Here is a 10,098-nt window from a genome sequence, read left to right as displayed (position 1 = left end):
AAATAATAGTATCACCAGGAGCAACAATAGTTCCTCAGAATAAGTGGGCTTTTCCAAGCACTCTCCACCTGTTGCATCAGCCTCCCAGCCGGGAGGTGGGCTGTGAGGGGCAGCAGGCAGCACTGCACTCTCCACTGTAACAAGGAGAAAGCCAAGGGCCACAGAGAGGAGTGCCTTTCCAGTGTCAATGCTCACTTTCCCAACTTTTGGGAGACTGGAGGCTTTTCTGCTATATTCTGGACCTGAAGCCGCAAACCTGAGTGGACATGCCGCCCTCTCTGGAGCAAGGAACCACTAAGTGACCTGTCACTTGTCACGAAGCAGAGGGATTCATCCCAGCTCATCATGCTAACTGCAGATTGGGCTAATAGCAGGATCCTCTGGGAGACATCACACTCTTCCACTGTGGAAACGGGTGAACAGCCCACAGGTTTCCTGGAGAGGATGGTCACATGGCCTTGATCTGACCAATCAGCATTTTCCATCCTCCCTGGCCACTGTGATTGGCTCAGGGCTGGACACCAGCCCAATCAGTCTCCACAGAGTTCAGGCTTTGGTGCTGGAATCCTAGGGGAAGAGAAGTTCTATTTCAGTTGGGAGTTGAGGGGTGGTGATGTCATCCTGTGGCAGTTGGTGGCTGTCTTGCTCTCATAAAGGCAGAGCCATGTGAAGATGGCACCAATGCCAGAACCCAGAGGTGGGGAAGGATGACTTCTGCTGATGTCACTGAGCACCAGATAAAGCCCTGCCTGAAGCTGTCTCCCTGTGAATGTCTCAGTTAAGTAAGTCATTCTCTCCTGCCCTGTTTGCTTCTTTAAGCCACTTTGGTTTTCTGTCACTGGTTTAAAACAAACAAAAACAAAACTATTCTTTCAAGTTGGCTAAATGGAGACCCTGGAACTGCAACAGTGTGGTGACAGGCAATGATGTGGCTAATAGATTCCAGAGCCCTCTGTTCAAATAGAGGATTGTAACTGACAAGGGAGAGTAAATATGGCCTCAGTGAATGGATTTGCCTAGTGGCAACTCCCAGTTCCTGGATATTAGTGTGCACACACTCAGCCGGGTCTCAGCTCTGCTGTCACACCTTCTAACCCACACCTCTCCTCTCCCACGTGCCTGGCCTTGGGGCTGGACACCCCAGGGCACTTGGAACAGCCCAGAGTTTTGTGTTGTAATTTACACAGGCTGCCCCCACGTCTGAGGGTGAGGGTGACTGGGTTCCAGTTTACAGAGGAGAAAACAGACTAGAGGGGCTTGCTGGTGAGCTGTGGGGGTGGGACTCCAATCTACCATCTGACCTATGACTTCAGAGTGGGCAGCCTCCCCACCCTTAGCCAGGATGCTTGCTAAGCCTAGGGGCTCAGGAGTCCTGCTCCGTCCATCACTCCACCTGGAGGTGAGGGTGGGGAGCGGAGGGGTGGGCTCTTCTCTATACAACACTCACCCCTACAGGGACTCATGTGTGACACCACAGACTGTAATTCCTTTCTTATGACCTGGGCCTCCTTGGCCAGGTGTGAGAGGCGCCTTGACATGTGGGCACTGCAATTCATGGGTGCACATGTGAGCAGGTACACCTATGACTGAGGGAACAGCACCCCAAATTAAAGCCCCCCATGCTCAGACGATTACATTCTGGAAGTGAGGGGTGCCCAGGGGTCAGGGGGCCAATTCTCAACTTGGGGGCAAATTGTTGTCATCCAGGGGGATGATATTTTAAATTAAATTACCCATTTGCAATCCAATAGTCAAGCCCCTTTCTCAGCAGCTTTGTAGCCTCTCAGCTTTTACTCCTCTCTGTGACCACGTTCTTAGCTTCAAATTGAGTCCCATTATGGACATAAATATATCCCTTTCATGTGTCACCTTCAGAGTAAGAGACCACCGCAAACTCCCTTCCCTTCCCCTTGTCAACACCTCCACACCGGAAGTGAGGCTCTTTTGAAGCATTTGTGCTGATGTGTGAGCTAAAGATTTAGAATGACCAGGCTAGGAGGGGCCTGCCCCTCATGTCAGGGGGGGTGGGCGGGTAGCTGGTGATGATTCACCTATAAAACCTCAGCTGGTATCAGGCAGTGACAACAGAGTGGCAGCCAAGGGCTGAGCAGGTGCAGAATAAGCAGATTAAATGTGTTTACGCAGCCACCTCTGGGATGGCGGCCCCGGAGCATGACTACAAGTGTGGAAGGTAGAGGGTCCCCAGAGCCTGTACCCCTAACTTCTAAAAATCAGGGTTAAGGTGTAGCTTCGAAATCAGAAAGCTGGGGTTCAAAGCTTCCACCATCACTTGCTCAATTATTCAAAGCAAATGAGCTTCAGTTTTCTCATATGTAAAATTGGAACATTGAAGCCTCTCCCTCTGTATATATCACATTTTCTTTATCCATTCATCTGTCGATGGACACAGGTTGTTTCCATATCTTGGTTATTGAAAATAATGCTGCAGCGAACATGAGGGCACTATTCTCTCTTTAAAATAGTGATTACATTTCCTTTGGCTATATTCCCAGAAGTGGAATTGCTGGACCATATGGGAGTTCTATTTTTGAATTTTTGAGGAAACTCCATACTGTTTTCCACAGTGATGGCACAGTTTACATTCCCACCAACAGCGCATGAGTTTCCCTTTTCTCCACAACCCAGCCAGCACTTGTCATCTCTTGTATTTTGATGACAGCCATCCTGACAGGTGGGAGGGGATATCGCACTGTGGTTTTGATTTGCATTTCCTTGATGATGAGTGATGTTGAGCACCTTTTCATGTACCTGTTGGACACCTGTGTGTTTTCTTTACAAAAATGTATTCAGTTCCTCTGCCCACTTTTTAAATCAGATTGTTTGTTTTTGCTGTTGAACTGTTAGAATTCCTTATATGTTTTGGGTGTTAACCCCTTATCAGATATATGGTCTGAAAGTACTTTCTCCTAGTCTGTCTGTTACCCTGACCTCAGCTTTCTGGAGTCAGACCCGCTACCTTTGCGCCACGAGGTCAGCCGCGACCTCTGCTTTCTGGATGACCGGGGTCCAGGCACTCGGGTATCATCACTTCTCACACGTGTTTCCAATAGTGGGTGGGTGGGGGCTGTGTTCTGATAAAACTGCAGAGCTGTGGGTCACCATCCCCTCTTCTAGGAGTTGGGCTCTCAGGAGTGCAGTGTGGGCGGGGATGTTCCCCTGAAGTCATGCGTCTGATAGTCACGTGGTCTGGAGCTTACATCTTCTAGCCCGGTTGTGATGGGGCAATTTGCAAAGGGAGGACCTTGCAGCTAAAACACTGAGCAGGTGCTTGTGTGCCTTGTTGGAAGGACCTGGAAACCAAGTTGTGTGGAACAGGGACTTCCCCAGGTCACAAGGCTCAGTTCAGACTTCTGGGTTGCAGAAGTCTGCTCTGAGCCACTGTCACTGAGGAGGGAAGGGCCTCAGGCAGGAGGGAGGAGCTTCAGGATTGCACTTGCCCTGATTGTCAAGGGTCAGCTCTGGTGACATGTAGCACATAGCTTAGCTTTGGACCTGTAAGAGGAGAGATTCTTGGGGGAGGGCTGGCTTTTTCCTCTGATTGAGGGCCTACTGTGTGCCAAGCACAGCAGTCCTCTGAGTCAGTGCTGGAAAGCCAGGCACAGAGAGGTAGGGGAAAGCCTCCAGGCCACACGGTGGTAAGGGCAGCACTGGGGTCTAATGCAGACCTGACGCCCAGCCCACACTTTCTCCTTTCCCAGGACCGTGGTGATCCCACTTGTTGGGATCCCCTGATAGGGTATGGGCCCTGGGACCTTCCCTGCTAACATGTCAGGAGCCTTAACAGGGAGGTCGGGGTAATTCCTGAGTCCATGATGCCCAGAGGCTGCTCTCAGTGAGGGGCCCAGCACACACTGGGCCGAATCCTAGCTCTGTCCTGAGTCACTATCCTCCCTGCCTCAGTTCTGCCCACACAGGGCTGGAACAAGCAGACACTTTACAAGTTTTTAAGGAACCTCCAGGACACTGGAAGCAGCACCCGCCCACAGGGAGGGCCGTGGGGTCAGCTGCACTTGTCTCCTTGTCTTTTTCTCGCCTCTTTGCTGGATGAGGAGAAGTCCTAGCAGGGCCCTGGCTTGTCCCAATTCTCATCCCCTCTCATGGCCCAGCAGGGGGTGGTGTCCAGGCTGGACTCTGTCCTCTGCTCCTTCTGGGCACCCTCAGGCCCTGCACCTTGGCTGCCTGGACACTGTCTTCCAGGGGCCTCTGTGTGCTTCACCACGCACCTGGCATTCCTCAATTCTGGGCTAATCCAGTGCCTTCTGGCCCTGGGCCTCACACCGACTCCGTGCTGAGTGGAAGTGCACTGATGGACATGCTGGGCCTCCTGGACTGTCTGGGGGAGCCCGATAACCCCGTCTTGCTCATGGCCCAGAGAGACCAAAGTGGTGAGAGGGTGTGTCTCCATTCATGTGGATTTGCTCAGAGATTCTTAACAATATGAGGGACAAAAGGATGACATGAACACAGAAGAGCTGGGTGGAGGGGATGTCAGCAGAGCATGAGGTGGGGGCGAGCCCGGGCTGGTCTCATAACCCCCTCAGCCTTGACTTTCTCATCTTTAAAGTGGGACAGACTATTGTGAGGTGAGCGGGATCCTGACCCATGGCCACTGTCCTACACGCCTAAGAAAGAGAAGCTCACTGACTCCTCGTGGAAATTTGTGGGGCAGGGACAGCCGTTGTCACCCATTCCTGCAGAAGAAGTAACTGAGGCACAGAGAGGACAGGTGAGGTGACCACCCCAGGTTACAGAGCCCAGGCCATCTGGTTCCAGTGTCCAGGCTCATGGTCGGTGCCCACTCTGGGTGTCCCCCCTCCCTTCACCCTCCACTGGGACCCACGGCCGCAGCTTCATCTCAGTGTGATTGTTCATGGGGAGCAGGGAGGGGGCACTGAAGGCCCGTTTCTCTGAGCACTGCTTTCCCAGGAGGATCAAGGGGTTGGTTTTATTCACTGCTGGACACCCAGGCCTGGGCCCAGGCCAGCCACCCTGCAAGGCCTGAGTCAATGATTATTGGTAAATACATGAACATCTGCATGTAGCTGCATAGTGCCCCATTTCCTCATGTTCACAGCACACCTGGCTGCACGGCTGACACTTCTTGTCATCAGGCCTCTGCCAGGGACAGTCAAGGGGATCAGAGCTGCTCAGCTGGGGACAGGGAGCCTCAGGGGCCCTGTGGCTGTCCCAAGCCTCTCCTGGGCTGTCCCATGACAATCCACAGGGAGGCCCAGCCAGCTTCCAGGAGCAGCAATGAGGGCCTCACCCCAGGGGTGTGGAGTAGGTGTTGAGTGACTCTGCATCTGACGGGGCCCTGGGGGTCAGGCTGCTTTCAACATCCATTCCAGGCCTACACCCCTGCTGGCAGCATGGAGCTGGTCATAAAGGACACAGGCCATGGGGCCAAGGTTATAGCAGGTCCCTGTTCCCTCTCTGTGCCTCAGTGTCTTCATCTGTAATGGAGAACTAGTAACAGGGCCATGGAAGGGCTCACTGAGATCCTGCTCTGTGGCCTTGGTTAGACACTGCCCTCCTTGTACCTCAGTGTCCTTGTCTGTAACACAGAACTAGTAGCATTTTTCTTAGCCCCTTTGGCACATTTTTCTGAGTCACTTTCCATATTGGGCCCAGGGCTCTCACAGAGCTCACAGATTGGAGAGGTAATCAGAGTGATGTCCCAGCTCTGGGGGTGCCAGGGGAGGCCAGAGGGGCTGCAGGAGGGACTTGGAATCCAGAAGAACTTCATGGAGGAGGTGAGGTCTGAGCTGTGTCTCCAAGGATAAGCTGTCATCTAGCCGGAACCCACGTACATGATACATGAGAGTGTGAATGAATGAATGAACATCCCTCTAATAGAGAGTGAGGGGGGCAGCCCCCCAGGCCAAGGCAGGAAATGCAGGGCACCCTGGGGGAACAGAGGGCCAGGCTGCAGTGTGATGCCAGCCTCATCATTTATGGACATCTTGCCACCACTATAACCTGTGCTCTGGTGAATTTGGAGTCCTCGTCTGTCCTCTGCTCCAGGGTCCTGCTGTTCATTCCCAACTCTGCCCACTTGTCAAAATCTGTGTCCTCAAGTGAACATGGACCCGCCTCATGGAGGATTGTGAACAGGGTGTTTGTGTGCAGCCCGAGGCTGAAGCGGGGAGGAGAGGATGATGGGGTTTCCCCAGAGCGGGATCATGGGCCGGGAGGCATCAGAGGGATGAGGAAGGCCGAGCCTCAGGACTAAAGGATCCCACTGGTGGTGGCCTCTTTCATGAGGGGACTTCACAGGGAGGAGGAAGTCATGGGGCAAGGGCAGAGCTCAGTTTGGGGTTCGCTGACCTGGAACAACTCAGCACAGAGTTGTCCAGAGGAGCTGGAGGTAGGGGACAAAGGTGCCACTGAGGTCAGGGTCAGAGCCTGAGACCCAGATGAGTGGGGCAGTGGTGCAGGAGAAGGGGCTTGAGGATGTCAAAATGTTCACTCACTGGGACCTCAGGACGTAGATCTTCGTGTTCACTTCACAGCTGCCTGGTGCCTAACAGAGCTGGGCTTAGGGAGGTCACTCAGACACGTGCTGACAACCCAGGCTCTCCTGTTTCCACACTAAATCCCTGGTGTGGAGACAGCTGGCACTCTCTTGAGGCATACAGACCCACCCCTGGGCTCTCTGTATGCCTGGAGCCTAGTGGCAAATTACCTCCCACTCCCCACTGCACGACCCTTGGCACACCTTCGTTTCTACAAGATATAAAACATCTTGTCTTAATGTGTGTTTACTCTATGAAAACTCATTGCCTCAGGAACACAGGCCTCACATCCTGCCCTTATCAAAGTGGTAAATCCTGTTGTTCAGGGAAGCCCCTGACAGATCTCACAACCAACCAGGTACCTGTGCATGAATTGATCATGCAGCCCCCTCCTCCTTGTGTGCACAGCACCCCCCAATAACAGACCCCACACTCCTACCCTTGGTGCTCATGCAGACACCTCTTGTCTGTGGGGCCCGATGTGGCCTATAGCAGTGTCCCTATTAAACTTTCCTAAACCCTTCTCAGACCCTGGTAGTTCTTTACCAACCCAAGTAACTAGCTCGCCATTGTGCCCAAAACACCTGAGGCAGAATTGGCTAAATTTTACAGATTAATGATGCAGGTTATTTAGCTAGAAAGGTGAGATTAATGCTTACAAATAAAAAACAACATACATACTCAAGGTGGGACAAAGAATCCACAAGGACATCTAAGACCCTCCACGTGCATCCCACTGTGGCCTCAGGGCCTTTGCACTGGCTGCTCTTTCAGCCAGGAACTCTCTCCCTCTGCTTCTAAAACACCTCCAGGTGTCTGCTCAAATGTCTTCCCTGACCTTATTTTTCTCCATGTAACTTATCACCGCCGGACATTGTGTGTATTTTACTTATTTTTCTCTGTGTCCCCCACCAGGCTGTCTGCTGCATGAGAATGGAGACCTGCCTGCTTCACTCCCTGCTGTGCCTGGTATCTGGAACCCGCCCAGCACACAGTAGGACCTCAGTGAATGTGTGTCGGGTGTATGAACGCTGTAGGCCACAGACAAGAATCTCCCCAGCAACGATGGTAAGAGTCATTAATTCACTACTTGCTGAGCCCTACTGTGTGCTGGGCACTGACCTGGGTGGGAGGCACACAGTGGGTGAGACACACAGTGAGCACACACAGTGTGTGAGGAGGGACACGTGCTCTGGAGAGCACACAGAGTTCAGATAAGTCAGAAGTTCAGGGTGGAGGAGGAGAGGGCCGGGTTGGGGGGCCAGTGGTGGCAGGGGAGACAGAGAGGTGGGGCCCAGGTCGTGCAGAGCTTGATGGCTCCTGTGAGGGCTTTCCCTCTGGGCAGCAGAACCACGGCTGGGTGCGGAGCAGTGGCCGAGTCCTGAATGCTATGCAGGAAAAGAAGTGGGTGTCTGCTGGGGAGATGTGCGTGGAGGAGGCTGTCCCTGTAGACTGTGCAGGCAGGGAAGGCTCCTCCTCTGAGGTGACATCTGAGGGGAGCCCTTGTATGGACCGTGTTTCTGCCTTCTGCAGACTGGATGCCTTCATCTGCCCTGCAGACCTAGGCGGGACACACCCTGTTCTCAGTCACCTGGACTTGGCCTCCTGCCTCCCTTGTGGGCCCTCTCACCCCAGGAGGAGTCCTTCTTCAAGGTCTAACCCCCCACCTTTTCCACTGGACTTGGACTCACACTGAGCCACTGTCCACCTGCCCAGCTCACCCAGAGTCAAGTCCAGACACTTGGGGTCGCCATTCAACCCTAGAACCCATGAAGTTACTCAACTGGCCAGTCCTCAGCCTGCTCACCTGCCTCGCTTTTCCCTCCTGCAGAAACCCTGTGACAGCCCCTGTTCACAGCGCCCTGCCCCTCCGCTCCTGGCCCCGGGATTCCCCCCGTGGTGTGGCCCCAAGTTGGGTGCCGGCCCACCGCCAGTCCGGTGAGTAGAAACTGCCTTTTCAATGGCAGTTGTCTCCTGATCTCTTGGCCTTCCTGAACCACAGATTTTCTACTAAAATAATCTATTTCAAACCAGCCTGTGAGACTCTTTGCAGACACTTATAGTAAACAAATGAAGAACAAAAGACCTGTATAATTTTTACATCGTCAACAAGTTTAATATTTTAATATAAATTAGAATTCCTTTCCCCCATAATATCATAGGCTCCTTGAGGGTGGAGGAGACATAAACATTATGTGGACAGGACCTGCAAGGTCCTAAATATCTGTCTTCCCAAACTGAGGGCTCAGGCCCAGGCTTAACCATGTCCTTCCTTCACACTGTGAGTGGAGTTTCATTGGTTTTCAAATTAAGCTTTTACACCTAGCTTAGTAGAGAAGTTGTCAGTTTCAAACTAATCTTTCCAGTAATAACCAAGTTACATCACTTGTGAGCCTCCCTGTTCCCTGAGTAAATCAGTTAGATCCACAAATGTCAGCAGGGAAGGAGTCAGTACAGCGTATTTACACACACACTGCGTCTTTGGGAGACAGTGGGGCTGCACTCTGGAAGATGTCAGCTCCTGACTCATTTAGTTGGGAGCATCCATCTTCACATGTTGGATTTCCAGAGAAGTGTCCAGAGGGGAGAGTGGACTGGAGCCGGGCTTGGCTGTCACCCACGGAAGGGAGGACTGGAAACCTCAGGCATCTGTGGTCCTGGGAGCAGCTTGCCCCGGGGGAACGGCTAGCAGTGTCCCTTCCTAGACTGCTGTCCTGCTTAGAGGCAGGCCCAGCTGCTGTAACAGAGAAACAGGGAGACGTGGCCCTGGGTCAGAAGTGCCAGTTCTGTAGGGTAGGTGCATCTGCGAACACAGGTGCAGCAGGACGACCATGGTTAATGACACTGCATCGTGTCAGGGACACTCATCAAGAGAGTAGCCTTGAGATGCCCCCACCACACAAAGTGAGAAATGGGTGAGGAGGTGGGTGTGTTAATTAGCTTGCCAGTAGTAATCTTTTCACTATGTATATACACACCGAAATTTCATCATGTACTCCTTAAATTCATAGTATTCTTGTAAAAAAAAAAAAAAAAGACGAGGTCTGGGATGTGAGTGGCCAGCATCTGGACCGTCTCTGACTTCCACAAGACAGAAATGACACACCTGCCAGGCTCAGACCTGACCTGCAAAGGGTGGCAGCTTTTGCTTCGTTGTTCTTGGAAACCAGCCGGCAGGCTGGGCGGAAACCCGGCAGCCACACGGAGGCGGAGGCCCGGCCACCGGCCGCGCTGCGCCCGGGCCGCGCTGCGGCCCCAGTGCGCAAGGCCTCCACTGAGGTCCCGGCGGCGGAGAGGAGCCGCCCCCCGGGCCTGCCCGCCCCGTGCAGCCCGGCGGGGTAAATGAGGATTGCTTTAAACTGCTGCGTTTAGGGGCGGCTGGTTTCAGGACAGCAGGTTCCTGAATGCCGCCCCGCCCTCGCCCCCGCCTGCTCCGGGTCCTCAGACTCCCCTCACCTTTTCAGACTGGGGTTTGTGCCCCGCAGAGCCACAGGTTGAGATCACCCCATGTGACAGGGTTTGGAGGTACAGAGGTTGAGTGAGGTCCTGAGGGTGGCCACAC

At 53.2% G+C, this 10,098-nt stretch overlaps 1 long non-coding RNA gene across 1 annotated transcript; it reads left to right on the top strand.

Annotated features, from left to right (window-relative positions):
* Positions 1 to 613: 613 nt before the first annotated feature.
* Positions 614 to 8,431, top strand: LOC140694200 (uncharacterized). Its single transcript, XR_012069951.1, has 3 exons — positions 614 to 782; positions 7,452 to 7,604; positions 8,368 to 8,431. It is a non-coding gene; the product is annotated as an uncharacterized lncRNA (long non-coding RNA).
* The last annotated feature ends 1,667 nt before the right edge of the window (positions 8,432 to 10,098 follow it).

This window comes from Vicugna pacos, unplaced genomic scaffold (genome assembly GCF_048564905.1).
Source record: "Vicugna pacos unplaced genomic scaffold, VicPac4 scaffold_20, whole genome shotgun sequence".
Taxonomy (NCBI): domain Eukaryota; kingdom Metazoa; phylum Chordata; class Mammalia; order Artiodactyla; family Camelidae; genus Vicugna; species Vicugna pacos.
The sequence above is the reverse complement of the archived record's forward strand: the minus strand, read 5'-3'. Positions and strand labels throughout refer to the sequence as shown.